The sequence below is a fragment of the Platichthys flesus genome, chromosome 6 (genome assembly GCF_949316205.1).
Source record: "Platichthys flesus chromosome 6, fPlaFle2.1, whole genome shotgun sequence".
Classification (NCBI taxonomy): domain Eukaryota; kingdom Metazoa; phylum Chordata; class Actinopteri; order Pleuronectiformes; family Pleuronectidae; genus Platichthys; species Platichthys flesus.
In genome coordinates, this window is record NC_084950.1 from 3,471,282 (window position 1) to 3,490,547 (window position 19,266).

The 19,266-nt window shown below is 42.6% G+C and overlaps 1 pseudogene; it reads right to left on the reverse strand.

The window, feature by feature from the left end:
- Nucleotides 1-5,650: 5,650 nt before the first annotated feature.
- LOC133955019 (myosin heavy chain, fast skeletal muscle-like) lies at nt 5,651-15,672 on the reverse strand (annotated as a pseudogene).
- Between the last annotated feature and the right edge of the window lie 3,594 nt (nt 15,673-19,266).

Genomic DNA, 19,266 nt, shown 5'->3' on the forward strand with positions numbered 1-19,266 from the left:
CTGCTAGCTAACCCGCCTCCCCAGGTCCTCCCGCCAGTGAACATGAGTGACCAGCTGTCATCCAGGCAAGGACAAGACCTCCGAGAACTGCTTGATAGAAACAGAGATGTCTTCTCCGAGACCCCGGGTCGAACAACAGCCATAGCCCACGACATCAGAACCCAGCTGGAAAAGACAGTAAGACTACGACCATATCCAATCCCAGGGGCCAGGCGGGAGGCCATCAGGAACTAGATGAGGAAAATGCTTGACCTTCGGTAGGAGGAGTCACGCAGTGCCTGGTCCAGTCCTATAGTCCTCGTTGGAAAGCCGGATGGCAGCATTAGGTTCTGCAATGACTATTGAAAGTTAAATGAAATTTCTCAGTTGAGCAGATGAGCTGGTCGAGAGGTTAGGACCTGCCCGGTATCATCTCCACGCTAGATTTAACCAAAGGATATTGGCAGGTTCCACTCACCCCACAAGCAAGGGAGAAGACGTCCTTCTCAACGCCAGACGGCGCCTTCCACTATAGAGTCCTCCCGTTCAGTCTTCATGGAGCCCCGGCAATGTTCCAGAGGCTCATGGATATAGGGCTCTGGCCACACCAGGCATATGCTGCGGCATACCTGGACGACATTTTTATCCACAACACATCATGGGAGAACCATCTGCAGCACCTAGCATCTGTTCTCCAGGCCTTAAGAGAGGCGGAACTGACAGCCAACCCGGATAGGTGCTCACTCGCCTTGGAGGAGGCGAATTACTTTGGGTATACTGTCGGACGAGGAAATGTGAAACCCCAAGAAAATCAGGTGGAGGCCATAACAACCTGGCCCCAACCCCAGACCAAACGTCAGGTGACTAGGGTTATTGGGGTATTACAGACAATTTATTCCTAACTTTGCCTCTTTAGCAGCCCCCTTACATGAGCTGACAAGCAAAAGTGCATCCAATCGGGTGAAATGGACAAATCAGATACAGCTGGCCTTCAATGCGTTGAAGAAAGCCCTCTGCAGCGAAACCGTGCTACACACCACCGACTTTAGCAAGAGGTTTGTACTTCAGACAGACGCGTCAGAGGTAGGCCTTGGGGCAGTCCTGTCCCAAGTATATGATGGAAATGAATACCCCATAACCTTTTTAAGCCGCAAACTGCTTCCCCATGAGAAGAATTATGCAACCATAGAAAAGGAGTGTCTAGCCGTTAAATGGGCCATAGAAAAACTAAGATATCACCTACTCGGTCGAGAGTTTACATTGGTCACTGACCATAACCCATTTCTACACCTACAGGACTTCAGTTTACAGTGGAACACGGAGCCGGAAGGCTGCATGGAAACGCTGATGCCATGTCGAGATGGGACGACTGCCTGTGGTCGGCCGCTCCCCACCGTGGTTCGGAGCTGAGGTGGGGGGGGTATGTGATGGCCCAGCCGGTGAGCAGTGCCACACATGGCTGAGTTCAGCAAAACAAAAGAAAGCCATAGGCGTGGTGTTGGAGGGGCGGTACTACCCCAGAGGATCATCCTAGGGAACTCCTCCCCTCTTAGGTGTTTCTAATTGTCACTCACAGGTGGAGCAAATCAACCAGGCAATCAGGAGCCATCTTAAACCTCATCCAGAGGACACAGAAGGAGACTGTCTTGAGCCACAGAAGAGTGAGGACCAGAGGCTTTCCCAGACAGTCTCAGGGTAAGAGGCCTTGGATACTAATGAAGAGGAATAACTGCTGTCTCTCTCTCTCTTGGACCAGGAAATGCCGACGGAGCCCTGATGCCACCTGCCAGGCCGGTGAAGCTTGCTGAGTTACCTTATTAAGCCCTCTCCCTTTTCCCTCTCAGTTTAAATAAACTCCTGAGTTGTAATCACCAATACCCCGGCTTCTGACTACTCTTTTTCCAGTTTGTGTACCCACTGTTCATTCTTGCAAGGCCAGGCTCCCACAGTGTGTGTGCCGCCTTTCTTTCGTGGAGATGGCATCCGTACTCCTGTTCTGGCGGTAGGCGAATTGGAAGGGGTCCAGTGTGGGTGGTAAACAGGTTTTGAGGTGAGCCAGGACCATCCACTCGAAGCACTTCATAATGGTGGGGGTGAGTACAACAGGGCGGAAGTCGTTGAGGTTCGCTGCAGTCGAGTGTTTTGGCACCGGCACGATGGAGGTGGTTTTAAAGCACGTGGGGACAGCTGATAGGTTGAATATGTCAGTCAAGACCTCAGCTAGCTGCCCTGCACAGGCCCTGAGCACGCGTCCGGGGATGCCATCAGGGCCAGCAGCCTTACGTGCGTTGATCCTGCTCAGTGCAGCACACACGTCGATGGAGGAGAGTGTGAGGGGCTGGTGGTCTGAAGTGAGCACAGCCTTGATAGCCTCCTCCTGGTTTCCCCTGTCAAAGCGAGCATAAAAGCTGTTGAGCTCGTCAGGGAAGGAGGCATCACTGTTTTGGGGGGAGGTGTTGGTGGGTTTGTAGTCAGTTAAAGCCTGGATGCCTTGCCATATACGTCTGGGGTCGGAGTTGTTTTTGAAGTGCTCCTCAATCCTTAGCGTGTGGCAGTGCTGAGCCTTCTTGATGCCCCTCTTCAGGTCAGCCCTGGATGAACTGTAGGCCTGAGCATCACCTGATCTGAAAGCGATGTATCGTGCCTTCAGCAGTAGACGGACCTCTTTGTTCATCCATGGCTTCTGGTTAGGGAATGTAGTGATACGTTTGAGGGTGGTGACACTGTTGATGTTGGTGTTGATGTAGTCAATAACGGAAGAGGCATAAGAGTCAATGTCAGTGTGGGAGTCCAGTGTGGCCTGAACGGCAAACGCCCTCCAGTCTGTGTGTTCGAACCGGAGCTGGAGTTCAGTGTCTGCTCCTTCTGGCCACACTTTAACTGTCGTCACTGTGGGTTTCACACGTTTGATGAGTGGTGTGTATTTGGGGAGTAGAAACAAGGAGAGGTGGTCAGACTGTCCTAGAAGGGGGAGGGGGACGGCTTTGTAAGCACCAGCCATGCTGGTGTAAACATGGTCCAAAGTCTTGACTCCTCTCGTTGCACAGTAGACATGTTGGTGGAATTTGGGGAGTACAGTCTTCAGGCTGGAGTGGTTGAAGTCACCCGCAACAATAAAGGCTGCCTCCGGGTGTGAAGTCTGTCGTTTGCTAATAGCAGCATGCAGTTCTTTCATTGCCAGCTTAGCATTAGCATCAGGGGGGATATAGGCTGCAATCACAACAGTAGATGTAAACTCTGTGGGCAGATAGAACGGTCTACACTTAACCATGATATATTCTAGGTTAGGAGAGCAGTGACTCTCAATGATGACAGTGTCCATGCACCAAGCTTTGTTCACACAGATGCACAGTCCCCCACCTCTGGTCTTACCGGAGTCATCAGCTGTTCTGTCCGCCCGGAGGAGGTAGCGCCCTGTTAGCTTGACGGCGCTATCAGGAACACTGCTGTTGAGCCATGTTTCTGTGAAAATCATGATGTTGCAGTCCATAATCCATTTGTGTGTGGTAATCCGCAGACGCAGCTCATCCATTTTGTTCGCCAGATACCGAACATTGGCGAGGAAAAGGCTTGGTAGAGATAGCCGGTGAGGCGTTAGCTTTAGCTTAGCCCTTAGCCCACCTCTCCCTCCCCCGTCTTTGTTTACGATCTCGGCGCCGCCTGTGAGCACTTCTGGTTTGCGCAGCCGGGTTGGTAGCCTCGGTAGCTCTGACGATCTCGGGAATGAGCCTTGGACCATCGAAAATGTGGGTAGAAGAACAAGATCTGATGTCTAAAAGATCCTGTCGGCTGTAGACAGTATTCGCAAGAGTGAACAGACTTGAAACGAGTAGGCAGATAACAACTATTTTGCTAAATCTGGGGAGACGCTGAGCCTCGCGTTGTGCACGCGCCGCCATCATGGTCAGTTATGGACTGCTATTTAAGTCAGGTTCACTTTTCAACTGTGCAATATTAATTCTGTCTGTGCTATGTGATGGTTCATGTGCAATCCATTCACCGTATATATTCTCACACTAGTTGGAACATGGTTCTTGTGAGAACACAGGCCTCCTCTTTGGCCTTCATGGGTAGTCAAAAGCCTTAAACCACATGTTGCCTTTGTTCCGGAGAACTACTAGAAAGCCAAGGAACTCAGTCTCCCAGGAAGCCACAGGTCCTTTGATCCGGAAAACTTCACCCAGACGTGTGAAAAAGCCACCAGGCTCAACTCCAATTGGTCACTCTGGCCCCATGACCTGTGAGGTCACCGGGCCAATATAAGACCACTTCTCCCCCGCTTCTCTCTTTCCACCAACCTTCCAAGGGGGAAGGCTGCCAGCCTCTCTTTCGTCTTCGGCGTGGGGAGATCCCTATTTTCTCCAGCTCGCATCCTTTCTCCACATCCAATGAGAGGAGTGCAGAGGTGCAGCTCCCGGCTCATCTCATTAAGGAAACCGGCATGACGAACTGCCCACTGCACAGCAACCTCTTTTCCCTTTCCAAGGACGGGTAACATAACTGGGCTTAATAATTATACTAGGCTAAGCAAGACTGTTTATTCGATTCTGTGTGATGTTTATGAGCCTGATATGTGTTGTGATATTTTGGGTTATAAGTTATTCGAAAGTAAGGTTAGTTTGAAATGCTCTTCACTGTCATTCTTTGCATTTTAGTCTACACTTTTTGTCTAGCATCCATACACACACACACGCACATCTTTTCACCTAATTAAATCATCCCCCGCTACATGTAATAAAACCACTTCAGAAAGTGGGGGCCGTTAACTTTCGGGTGGCCAGCGACCATCTTAAAAACATGCTAAGGAAGGTGTGAACTTTTAATTAATACACCATCTTTGGAAGCTAGCTAGCAGATCCTGCTTGACATTGAAGGGTAAATTTTTAGTATTAACAAAGCCTGTTGATGTTTTGATATATAATAGATCATGCTATATAATATAACGTGTTGGCGGTTGTTTTAAGAAGGTATTAGTTGGGGTTGGCTAATTTTGGGGGTTGAATAGGATGAGACACTCCTGATTTTACATGGGAAACTATGGTGTGGCTGTTCTCAACGTGTGTTCGATGCTGCTGGAGTTGTTATGTTGTTTTTACCTCGTCCAGTAAAGGTCTGACTGACAAGGTGAGACATCTGAATATATTACAGAATCGTAATGCCAAATAACTTAACCGTGGTACTACAAATTATTGTTATTCTTGAAATGACTTGTTTAATTTCCAATTCAACATCCGGATTTTATTAATCCTGGAATAGGAGGAGACACTGTTGATTGTATATTGAAAAACTCTAGTGTGGCTATTTTCAAAGCGCGTCCAATGCTGCTGGTGTTTAATTTCATCACAATCATCTTCCACCATCTTCCTTATTCATATGTACAGCATAGTTAGCCTGGTTGCCACGGGTAAAATAAGTAAGGTAAAACCTGATAACATCACGACATGCTAAAGGTAAAGAAAAACTACCTGAAACAGTTTATCTTATCTGATGGAGATGGTAAGACCCAGGAAGAGACTTTAAAAGAGGGGACGGACAAAATGTTTCTCAGAAGAAACAGGAAGATGAAAGTAAAATTAGAGACGTCAATTTCAGAGCAAAAAATACAGTTTATTTTAACAGCATATTTCACCTCATATTATATGATTTGAAACAGGCGATCAGCCGATGAGCTTTATTCAGCTGCCTCTTTACCCTAAAAAACACCAAGAAACAAAAAGTATTGATCAGGTTCCTTTCAAACAATTTAACCTGCATTGATTTTCTGCCACAATAATTTCCAATTTGTATTTGTTTACCACAAAGAATTGTAGATTTACCTTTCCGGAGTCACGGGTCTTGGCTCTCAGTTTGTTGACCTGGGACTCTGCAATGTCAGCACGCTCCTCAGCCTCCTCCAGCTCATGCTGGACCTTCCTGCACTTGGACAGGTGGACATTGGCCTGCTCCTCCTGGAAGACAAAACAGGGCAAATGGTTAAATGACCAGCAGAAATACTGCACATGAGATATGATGTCGTATTGAGTTGAAATTGTTTAAAAATGTATGTTTTGCCCTTACCGCTTCCTCAGCCTGCCTCTTGTAGGTCTTCACCTTGAGCTGCAACTTGTCAACCAGATCCTGCAGCCTGGAAACGTTTTTCTTGTCCTCCTCAGTCTGTAGTTGAAAATATATAGATTTGCATGTTTTAAAGTGGAATATATTATTACATTTGTTTTTTTTGTACTAAACACATAAAATGTCAAAGTGACTCTACCTGGTAGGTGAGCTCCTTCACTCTCCTCTCGTACTTGCGGACACCCTTAACAGCATCTGCTCCACGTCTCTGCTCAGCTTCAATCTCTGACTCAAGCTCACGCACCTTTTGAAAAAAAGAAAAATGCATTCTCAGTTTACATTACAAGCGTTTTGATGGGTTTTTTTTAACTTTTTTTATACGTGTATAATTATAGCATGATTCTCTTACCCTAGACTCCAGTTTCTGGAGCTGCTTCTTGCCACCCTTCATGGCCAGGTTCTCAGCCTCATCCAGGCGGTGCTGCAGGTCCTTAATAGCAACCTCCAGGTTCTTCTTCATCCTCTCCAGGTGAGAGCTAGTATCCTGCTCCTTCTTCAGCTCCTCAGCCATCATCGCAGCCTGGAAAACACAATATTTGATTTAGATATGTCAAAAAACGATAAGTAGAAAGTATTGATAATAAGTAAAAACTTAATCGTACATCAGTGATGGCTTTCTTAGCCTTATCCTCTGCATTCCTTGCTTCCTGAACAGTGTCATCAACTTCACTCTGGACCTGGACCAGGTCAGCCTCAAGCTTCTTCTTGGTGTTCAGAAGGCTTGTGTTCTAAAGGATGAAAAAATAATGTTTCTTAAGTAATCAACATTTCATGTAGTTTAACGTTTCATTGGTTTTATATATCGAAGTACTGTATATTTGTTCACCTGAGAGTGCAGCAGTCCAACACGCTCACTGGCATCCACCAGCTCCTGTTCAGCGACTTTGCGACCTCTCTCTGTCTGTTCCAGAGCCACTCTAAGTTCCTCAATTTCAGCCACCATCAGACCGTTCCTGCGATCCACCATAGCAGCTTGTTCCTTAAGGTCGTCCGCGGCTCTAACAGCATCATCAAGGTGGAGTTGAGCATCCTATTCAAATGATAGCAGGAAATTACACGAATGAATCTCAAAATGTAGTCACTATACTGTAGTTTGTACAACAGCAGTATTTCTGACAATACCTTCAGCTGTGCCTGCACATTCCTCAGCTGCTTCTGGGACTCAGCCGACTGGCGATTGGCATGGCTGAGCTGAATCTCCATCTCATTCAGATCTCCCTCCATCTTCTTCTTGATTCTCAGGGCATCGTTTCTGCTCCTGACCTCAGAATCCAGAGTGCTCTGCATAGAGTCAATCACCCTCTGGCTGTTTCTCTTGATCTGCTCCATCTCCTCATCTTTTTCTGCCAGCTTCCTGTCCACCTCACCCTTTATCTGGTTGAGCTCCAGCTGAACACGCAGGATCTTAGACTCTTCGTGTTCCAGAGTTCCCTTATGACATCATAGAGTTAGATTTTCGGTAGTCCTTACCGTCAGGGCTTTCAGCCCAATATACTGCATTGTCCTAGTTCTGTTATATTTTTCTGCTCAGAAAATCTCCCTGGATAAAACAAACATACCTCAGCCTCCTCAAGAGCTGTCTGGATCTCAGATTTCTCTGTCTCCACCTGCTTCTTGGACTTCTCCAGCTCATGGATGCTCTTGCCAGTCTCACCAATCTGTTCAGTCAGATCAGAGATCTCCTCTGCAGAAAGAAACATATTATAAAACGTCAAGCCTGAAATGTAAAATATGAACACTAACACAAAATGTTTTGATTATAATATAATAAAAATTATATAATATAAGACAATCAGGTAGGAACTAAAACACGAATAAATATAGATATAATGAAAATAAATATGAATACATTATTCTTGATATCAGGTGGGAACTCACGTTGCAGGTTCTTGTTTTCACGCTTCATGGTCTCCAGCTGATCCAGAGCTTCCTCATAAGAGTTCTTCATCTTGAAAAGCTCAGTGCCGAGAGAACGAGCCTCCTTCAGCGCTCCCTCAAGCTCTGACTGACCCTCCTCATACTTCTGCTTCCAGTCTGCCAACACCTTAATAACACAATTTATTGTGTTCAGATAGATATTCAGCAATATAAAGACAAGTAAAAAAAACATTGTATGAATTGGCCACCTTGTCGAAGTTCCTCTGCTTCTTGTCCAGGTTAGCAGCCAGCCCATTAGCCCTCTCCACATCAATCATGAGGTCCTCCACCTCACTCTGCAGCCTCTGTTTGGTTTTCTCCAGAGAAGCAGACTTGGAGTTCACAGCCTCAATCTGCTCCTCAGCCTCCTGCAGACGCTGAGCCAGCTTTTTCCTTTGAAACAAATTGTTTATCTTGTAAACTTTTACAGATAATCTTACATGTATCAAATTAAATAAAGACACTAAAGTAATGTTTCACAGCTAAATGTACAAAATCTATTCAAAGAAAAAATCGGGTAATTTATAAGTTTGAATGTTACTCACTTGGACTCCTCAAGCTCCTCAGTGCGCTGAATAGCATCAGTTTCATACTTAGTTCTCCACTGAGCCACCTCACTGTTGGCCTTGGACATTCCACGCTGCAGCTCAGCCTTGGCCTCCTGCTCCTCCTCAAACTGTTCCCTCAGCAGGTCACAGTCATGGCGGGCTGATTGCAGTCCATGGGCAAGAGCGTTCTTGGCCTAGGATAAGAAATATTATTGAATGTGTAGAACTTTTAAATCTTATTCAACTAGGCAAGGACACACTGAGAGTTTTCTTACCTTAACCTCCTCTTCAATCTGTCTCTTCAGCTCTTCAATCTGTTGAGTGAAGGCCTGTTTGCCTCTGGTCAGCTGGGACACAAGAGCCTCTTTCTCTTCAATTTGACGGCCAAACTCACCTTGTGTGAAAATAAAAAACATTAGTTTCTTTTCAGTTTCTATTTGCTTTGTCTCACACTGAAGATCGCTGTCATTTGCATACCATTTTCTGTCAGGAGACGGGCTTTCTGTGCACCCAAGTCATTCGCTTGACGAACAGTTTCATCATTCTTGGTCTTCAGTTCACTAAATTGGTCCTCAAGAGTACGGCACATCTTTTCCAGATTTCCCTTATTAAAAGATGAACAGAAAACAAAGATTTAATTTTTAACACTATTATTTAATTTATTGTTTTTTAATGTATAAAAAAATGCATTTAATACTCAAATATTTCATATATTTTGTACCTTTGCTTTGGCAACAGCCTCCATGTTGCTGGACAGGTCATCAATCTCCATTTTGTATTCACTCTTTTCCTTTTCAAGCTTCTGCTTGACACGCTGGAGGTTATCGATCTGCTCTCCCAGCTCAGCAACGCTGTCAGCCTGCTTCTTGCGAAGAGCGGAAGCAGTGGCTTCATGCTGCAGAGTGGACTCCTCAAGGTCACGACGGAGCTTCTGGAACTCAGCTTCCCGCTTCTTGTTCATCTCAATCTGAGCAGCAGTGGCACCTCCAGCCTCCTCTAGTCTCTCACTGATCTCCTCAAGTTCCCTGGAGAGGTCAGCCCTCTGCTTCTCAACCTTGGCACGAGCAGCACGCTCAGCCTCAATCTCCTCCTCCAGTTCCTCAATACGGGCCTGTTTCAAGTATGTGTTTTATTGTTTAGTGAACATTAAATGTGAAACAAAAAAACCTGAAAGCCTCTTGTGTTTGGTTTAAAGCAATATGTTGATACCTGAAGCTCCTTGATCTTCTTCTGAAGCTGAGATCCCATAGACTGCTCATCCTCAATCTTGCTCAGGAGTTGGCTGATTTCAAAGTCTTTCCTGTGAGAGTGACAAAGTTCATAGTAAGAGTTCATTCATGCTATTAAACATGACCAAAAACATGATGGTTATTTGTAATAGGGAGGGAAACAAAATTTGGATACTTTTTCATTTTCTCATCAGACTGCTGCTTGTCATTCTCAAGATCCATGATGGATTCCTGGGCCAGTTTCAGATCTCCCTCGAGCTTCCTCTTGGCTCTCTCAAGGTCCATACGCAGTTTCTTCTCTTGTTCCAGAGAACCCTCCAGCTGAACATTGAGACATTGAGATTGTGAATATAATGCTAAAGAATCTTGTTTTGTCAACCTAAGTGAATTGTAAACTTACGTCATCGACTTGCTGCTCAAGCTTTGTCTTGGCCTTGGTCAGAGTGTTGACTTTGTCTTCCTCAGCCTGCAGGTCATCAAGAGTCTGTTGATGAGCCTCCTGAAGGGCTTTCTTCTCCTTAGTCAGCTTAGCAATGCTCTCATCTTGCGAGGCCATCTCCTCAGTCAGGTTCTTAACCTATGTTTGAAAGTAAAATGTTATTAAACATAGAGTAACCATGAATTAACTTGATACGCTTAACATTTTCATATTTACAAACCTTGTTCTCAGTGGCATGTTTCTCCTTCTCCACCTTGGCCAATGTAAGCTCCAGGTCGTCAATATCCTTCTTGAGCTCAGAACATTCATCTTCCAGCTTTCTCTTTTTAGCAGTAAGCTCAGCATTCATTTCCTCTTCATCCTCAAGTCTCTCAGTTGTTTCTTTGAGTTTGGCCTCCAGCTGAATCTTGCTCTTGATAAGTCCCTCACATCTTTCCTCAGCATCTGACAGATTATCACTTTCCTGTGTCATTTTACGAACACATCAAGTGTGAGCCCATCATTATTTGAACTACAAAACATGAACAATTGCATGTACCGTCTGAGATTTACTTACGGATGCCACTTGGAGCAGCAGATCGTTCTTCTCTTGCAGAAGAGACACCATCTTCTCCTCTAGTTCCTTCTTCTTGGCCAGGGCAGTAGCCAAGTCAGTTGTCATCTTTTCATAGTTTTCCTTCATCTGAGACAGCTCCTTCTCAGTTTCAGCACTCTTCAGCAGAGGCTTGATCTTGTAGTAAACCTTCATCCATGGCCAATGTTTGACATTCATGAATGAGCGCACGTTGTACTGGATGGAGTAGATGGCTTCCCTGTGAGGGAGAAATTGTTGTCATGAGAATTTTTGCAGATTTTTCACCCCATGTCTTTTTGGCCCAAATGTTTTGTTTTCAACATGCCTCCTCTCCGTCATCTTCACAAACTCCTTTCTCATGAGGTAAGCACGGCACAGAGCCTGAGTCATTGTGACCAGAGCTGCAAGCTTTTCATCTCTCATCTCCTCAAGGGTACCCAGCAGACCAGCCTTGAAGAACACCTGAATAAATAGAAAATCTAAATGAACCTTCAGGTATCCTAAATTGTTAAAAGACTCACAAGGAAAAAATGCTTCATATATGTACACATAAGATAGATGCTTTGAAACTATTCCATTGATGAGTAATTGCTCCAGGTGCATGGTCTAATTTTACACCAACTTAATTCGAACATTTAATAAACCTTGAGGTACATTGCTGATAATCAGAAAAACAAACAAAATGAATGAGAAATTAAACCTCCTTTGTTATTTTACCAACAATAAAAAAAGCAAACGTGGTGCTTACCTTTGTGTGTCCAAATCTGTACTGGTCATGATCAACATCAATTGATCCGAGCAGCTTTTCTGAAGCCTTCTTGTTGTCAATGAACTGGCCCTCAGGAATGACACTGGCATTCAATACCTTGTACCTTTTAATAAAGAAGATATTGGTCTCTGTAAGTATTTTTTGGAGTTTGTGACAACATTTTTGGATGTGATAAATATATTCATTGGTACCTCTGCTTGAAGTCACCATATTGGATTCTGCTGGGGAAACCTTTCCTGCAGATTCTGATACCCTCCAGCACACCGTTACACCTCAGCTGGTGGATGACCAGGAAGTTCTCCATCAGTCCTATTTCATAAGAGATTTAATTATTACTTTTGTGAATAGTTATACTCCTCATTGAACCAGCACTGAACTGAAACCATACTAACAAAAAAACATGCCATTCCCCAAAGAGTTCAAATCTTACCTGGAGTCTTTGACTCATTGGGAATCAGACAGCGCACAAAGTGAGGATGGGTGCTCCTCAAGTTAGTCATCAGCTTGCCCAAGTTTTCCTGTAGATGCAAAAGAGTTAGTTAGGTAGTTTGTGTATAACGTAATGTGTGATGTTATTTCGTGGTTTACAATGCCAAAGCTTACCCTAAACTGTGAAGACACAGTCTGCATAGAGCCTCCCTTCTTCTTGCCTCCCTTCTTTCCAGCCTCTGTTGATCATTTCAAGTAGAGTTATTTTGTGAGAAAGTGAATACATACAGAGACAAATTACTACATTACAAAAGTGTAATACAATATAAAAATGAGTCTTAATGGACCAGTTAATTGTGTATCATACCCTCAACAACAGGTGGATACAGGCCAGCCAACAGTTTCACTGATGACTTCTGGTACAGCTGCAGAACAGACTCATTCAGTGGGTCCTTGTTCTTGTCCAGCCAGCCACAGATATTGTAGTCCACTGTACCAGCATAGTGCACCAGGGAGAAGTGGGCCTCAGCCTTGCCCTTTGCAGGTTTTGGCTTCTCAAATGCTTTGTTCTTGCCAAGATGCTGATCATAGAGCTTATTCTTGAAGGATGTGTCATCAGCCTTAGGGAACATGCACTCCTCTTCAAGGATGGAGAAGATGCCCATGGGCTAGATGAAAGTACAGAGAGATAAAGTATATCATGACTGGTGTTTTTGAAGGAGAATTTCATACAATAGAATCATAAAATTGGTGTTTACCTTTTCAATCAGCTCAATGCAGGCGGCCAAGTCCATACCGAAGTCAATGAACTCCCAGATAATACCCTCCTTCTTGTACTCCTCTTGCTCCAGGACGAACATGGTGTGGTTGAAGAACTGTTGCAGTTTCTCATTGGTGAAGTTGATGCAGAGCTGCTCCAAGGTGTTGAACTGTGAGGTGACAAATAGTCAGCCTGATGCTCATAGACAACAGGAAAGGATTTGTCTTATTTTAATAATGAGTTGAAGTGTATTAAGATTACATCAAAGATTTCAAAGCCGGCGATATCCAGGACACCAATATAGTAATTCCTTTGCTGCTTAGTGTCCAACATCTGGTTGATACGGATGACCATCCACAAGAACATCCTCTCATAGATCGACTTGGCCAGGGCAGTCACTGAGTTGTTCACCTGAAGAAGAATGGAAAAAATAAATTCTGTAGGCTACTGTATATTTGTTTTTTAAAATGCTGTGCTACTGTATTTTTGCAATTAATAGTCAATAAAAAATAACACACCCAGTACTCTATCTCTTTAAATCTCTGGACAGCTTAAAAAAATTGCCCAAACACCCCCTGTTCACTATTGCCTTTGGCCTCAGTGAATGCTCCACCGTGCCATTAGTATATATATGTGTGTCATCATTAAAAAAAAAATATTCACTGTGATATTAGAAATGAATTCTTTATGTTTACCTGAGGTACAGTCTGTCCCTTGGTGACATACTCATTTCCAACCTTCACTCTGGGATAGCACAGACCCTTCAGCATGTCAGCGGAGTTCAGACCCAGCAGGTAAGCAACCTTGTCAGCATCTGAAAATGGTTTCAGTATTTGTTATGTAGTATTGTGTATATTTGTGTGTTCATGACAAAACAAAACCTGTGTGATTTAGAACTTCTGCTGTTCACTTTGATATGATTTCAAATAGTCACCTTCTGTGCCATCAGGTTCAGCCTGCTCCTCACGCTGCTTTTGCTTGAACTTCATGTTACCATGGTGGATCACAGCACCAGTAAACTTGTAGATGGTCATCTTCTCCTCACTATTGAAGCCCAGGATATCAATAGCATTCTGTGTTCAGAAGATAAACATTTTACAAAACATCTCCAATTTGGAAATGTTCATTCATAAGATCACTTTGGATATCATTAACATCAGATATATGCAATATGTTGAATATTAAAACCTTGATCACTCACATCAGTGGCTTCCAGCTCAACTTTGTCATCAATGCTGGCCACAGTGATCTGACCCATGCTGATCAAGGGGAAGTCGTAGGGGTTGGTTGTGATGAGTGCCGCCTCTGAATATTAAAAAATGTAATGAAGATTAAAAACAGTTTTTCCCCCCAAAAAATCAGCATATGTTTAAAATCATGCAATAGCTTAATCAGTTTACCAACTAGCCCCGGTATGTGGTTTGTCATCATCTGGTAGAAGATGTGGTAGCCTCTCTCTTGTTCAAGCTGGTATGTCACTCTTGACTTCTCCAGCAGATCTACAAATGTTAATCATTAGTCACAACCTGGTCAGTCCTGAATTTCAGTAATCTGCACTTGCTATGAGGATTATTACTTACATGTCTCAATGTCAGCACTGGCCAGTTTGCCAGTTGTGCCGAAATGGATTCTGATGAATTTACCCTGTTTAGAAGATAGAAATGGTTGTAATCTCCCCACATAACCAATGTCTAAAAATAATTTAGTCTTGTACAAAATAGCCCCATACTTACAAAGCGAGAAGAGTTGTCATTCCTCACAGTTTTGGCATTACCGTAGGCCTCCAGCAGGGGATTGGCTGCAATAATCTGATCCTCCAGTGACCCCTATAATCCAAGTTTGGAATTAAATTAGAAATAACCTTCTTTCAAGACATATACTCTAGTTTACTTGGACTCAATGAGGTCATCACAACATACCTGAATCTTGCTTGTATCCTTCTTCTTTTCTCCTCCTGCCACTGCGATTGTGGCGAAGTACTGGATGACACGTTTCGTGTTCACAGTCTTTCCAGCACCAGATTCTCCACTGGGTATGAACACAGACTTATAAGAATTTGCTCAACATATTTGAGTTTAAAAATAAGTCAACAGATATGAACTTACGTGATCAAGACAGACTGGTTCTCCCTATCTGTGAACATAGAAACCAAATGAATTAAACACATTTCTTTCAGTGAAACATCATTCTGTATACTGTATATAAATTCTACAATAAGGACATACCAGTGAGCATGTTCTGATAAGCGTTGTCAGAGACGGAGAAGATGTGGGGTGGAGCCTCCATACGCTTCTTGCCTCTGTAGGCACTTACAACATCAGGATCGTACACTGGGAGCCATTTGTAAGGGTTAACAGTGGCACAGAACAACCCAGAGTAGGTCTGAAAGTGTACATAGAGATAAACAGTTAACTCCATGTTTAGTTTTTGATTTCAATATAACTTATTGCACTTTAAAGATTGTCTTACGTAGATCATCCATGCTGCATAACGCTCTTTGAGGTTATACAGGACAGAGGCTTCATTGAGATGGGTCATCATGGCCATGTCCTCAATTTTGTCGTACTTGGGAGGGTTCATTGGATGGACATCGTCTTCTTTATACACCTTCTCCTGCAGCAGGACATTGGTTACATTTACAACTGAGAACACACTCTACTTTCAGCTGAGTCTTATTTTATGATACAAACCTCCTGTGACTCCAGGAGTTTGACGGTGACTTTGCCACCATCTTTCTTCACAATTGTTCCCTTCAAGTACAGCTCTTTGGCATCGGCCACATAGCAGGCAGTCTTGGCATCAAAAGGTGCGTTTTGAGCCTCAATTCTCTCCCTCTCTGGCTTACGCAGGTATATGGCTGCTTTGCCATAAATGGCCATCTCCGCGTCCGTACTCATGGTGGCGGGTTATGTCTGTGAGAGAACAGCAAATAAGAGTAATGTTATTTATCTGTGTCAAACCTCTTATCTTCAGCTGATGTAACTGAACTGACTAAAAAACTGCATTGAACCTCTTAATTAACCTATCTTTATTTAATCAATGTCTGTCCATCCCCACAAGTGACTTGGCCTGTGTTTAGTTAATATTGGTCTGAATAACTATAACCTATACAACTCTCTGAACAAAAACTTGAAAACGTGAATAAATCTTTTGCGTGAAATAAGTTAAAAGTTCATAAAAAAAACAGTTGCCTTTACCTGACCCTCTCTCTTTCAAGATCGGTTATATTCCACAATCCTGTTGAAATCATCGAACACATTTTCAGTTAATGATGATAGTGTTAAACCTACATTTGTTAAACAACCACTACTGATTAATCAGTATTTTAAAAACAATTTCCTTAAATATTTAAATGCTGTCTAACTGACTGAAGATGAGTCTACCTCAAGCAGGAGTCTTCTGGGGTCTGCTACCACGCTGCTGTGTCTTGTTGGACCCTTTATATTGGAACTGACTTGCATACACAGCTGAAGCTATATACGGGACTGATGCCAAATAGGGTGTGGATAGGAGTTTAGTGGACATATATTGAAACAGTCCTTAAACAGTTATTGAGCATACATAGTGTACATATTGTGATCTTTTTTTTTTATTGTGCTTCGGCACTGTTACTTTAATTCTGTTTTTCTATTATTGCTGTAACAAGTGAATTTCCCCATTGTGTGGATAAACAAAGAAATCTAATCTAAAGTCCCCAATTTCTTCATTTGTTTATTTAACATTTTATCTAAATGTATCAATCTTGAAATCTTTTCTTGTCAATCCAAGGAAATACATAGGGGCATAGTTGCACATGATGCATTGGTATCTCTAATTATATGAGCTATAGTTGTATAGCATGTTTTATTTATAGAAAGTATAATGTTCCCTCCAATCATGTCCCAGTGGCCGCCTTGGATGTTATTACCACTGAGTCAACAGGGAATGTCACAGCCTGCAAGATCTGTTTACCCCATTTACCCTCTTACGCACAAATGAAGGAGCAGATATTCTTTAATTTCAATCAATACAGCTTCATTCACAGGCTCTGATTTCAATCAGGTTTACAAGCGTGACAACCTAAAGCATCTTTATGGGCTTCCTATCTATTTTCTGCCTTTTTAAGAGTTTGAGTTCAACCAGTCCTGAGTGTTACCCTTTTGGTTGGAAGGAAGCCAAGTGTTATTAATTGTCAATATCGTAATTTGATCCTAATCTGTAATTGGTGTATTTAAAAGCATAACTACAACGTGGATGCTTGTCAAAAAATGATGGGCAAACAAATCCCATCAATGTTTGATTGGTATATTAATGACAATAACCAAAAATTGAATGTCTGTGTCTGCATTTTTACAAGTTGTAGTTCCACAACTATAATAGTATATCAAATAAAAACCCATAATCAACGCACATTTGAGTAGCTCAAACTGCAGAAATACTTTGAGATCCTGAGAGCATTGACTTTTTTTTTTATTTAACTCAAGGTCACTATTGGAATCTATATTTGCTGCAATGAATTATTATAAATAACTATAGCACAAAAGAAAACACAAATACACCCAAATATATAGAACTTAAATTAAGAGAATAATTATATTTCTTATGTAGAAAGTTTCTGAATTGTTCATTCCGTAAAAATCTAACATTTTATCGGTGGCTAGATGCCTCAAATAGGAAACCATGTTTATGTGAAAAGAGATTAATGAGCAGACTTGTTCAAACACAGGAGAAATGTGACTTGTGAAGTCACATTACAGCAGGGGGCGCTGCAGTGGATAATAACACCACTGATGATATGTGTCTGCGGCCCCTCCAGGTGGAGGACGTCAGCACTGAGGTTCAAAGGCAGTGTCGTTGTTTGCCTCAGGCCTCCGGATCCAGCGAGGCAGAGGGAGACGAGAGCTCAACGTTAAACAGGTAACAGACAGACATTTTTTGTCGATTCACCTCTTAATCTAAAGCCTCATACACTTTTCTTAAATTAACAATTGAGGATGAAGCCGGACGTTAAATGGTTTGTGTGCTTCCTAAATAGTATTTCAACCTATTTCCTCCTCACTCTGTTTTAAGGGACTCTTTTGCAGTTTGTAGAGTCAAGCTGTTAAAGTTGGGCTCTATAATTCCAATCAGACAAGAAATATCTTCTAGAAAACTTGAACATTTGTAGCAAATTTCATGACAATCCACCAAATAACTTCAAGTATAAATATATCTTTTATTATCCTGTGCAGCCAGCAGTGACCACATATGGTCAAATCCCTTTTGTATCAATAAAAACATCAACAATACATCATAGTGAGACATTTGAAACAGCAGGGATAAATATTTACATCTGCATCTTGGCATATTAAAGCTACGGCCGGACAGAAGCAACAAGCACTCAATACAAATTGTGGAGATTGAGACTAAGAATAATAATAGTAATATTCACTCTTAAGCATTAATGTCAACCTCATGGTGGTGCTAGAAGATTAAGAGGAATCTTTTCTACACATTCTTTGAAGAAACATGCAGATATTAAGCTCAATATTGATAAACAGGACACTTCATGCCCTCGTCTGCATCCCAGCTCATACCTACAAATTATCAAAGTTTCATGTAAATCAATCCAATATTTGTTTGAGAACTATTCAGAATTTGTGTTTGAGAACCTCCCTTTAATCTACTTCTGTTAAGATTAACAAAGATGAAGCGCTGAGGAAACAGCAGATGTTAAACAGAATCAACACAAGGTGCTGGATGTATATTCCCTAAAACATGTTCTTGCACCAGGTGGATGGATCTCTTCGGTTCTCCCTGTGCTACGACCAGCCACAGTCCCGTTTGGTGGTCACCGTCCTGCAGGTGGAGGGGCTTCAGGAACTCAGCCAGACCTGCTGTCTCCAGCCATTTGTTAAACTACGACTCATGTTGGCAGGATCAGGAGCACACAGCACGAACAGCAGGGACATAATTATCCAATAGCAGGCATTTATAGCTTTTTGTTTTCTTGTCGTGCTTTTTTAAACCAATAAAATTACTGGAATTTTGCATTGAATCTCAGACACATAGATCAAATGACACAGTATTTGATATTGTGCTTAAAATATCCTTTTTTTTTACCATGTGAAATTTTTTTTTAAAAACAAAACAAGTTTAGTTTAGCGATATAAATCGGAATTCCATGATCCATAAACTTCTGTGTTGATCAAAAGCAATTATTGGATTGTTCTTGTAATGCTTTAATAGTGACGTCACAAATAGATGAAGATGTAGCTTCGACACTGAAGCAAAGATTCATATTAGGTTTGTGTGTAAACACTAGAGGGCGATATATAGGACCACTTGCTTTTTTGGTTCCTGTCGAGCTGGAACCACAACAGCTCGATACAAATCACAATTTGACCTTGAAGGAGTCAAATGACCAACAAGGCTCCAGACTTTGGTGTAGTATCGCTAAGCTCAACGTGCTATTTGATATATTTGTATAAATGCTAGTAGGCTTCATACATTTAATCATTTCTAACTATGACTAAGCTTAGTGGCTTAT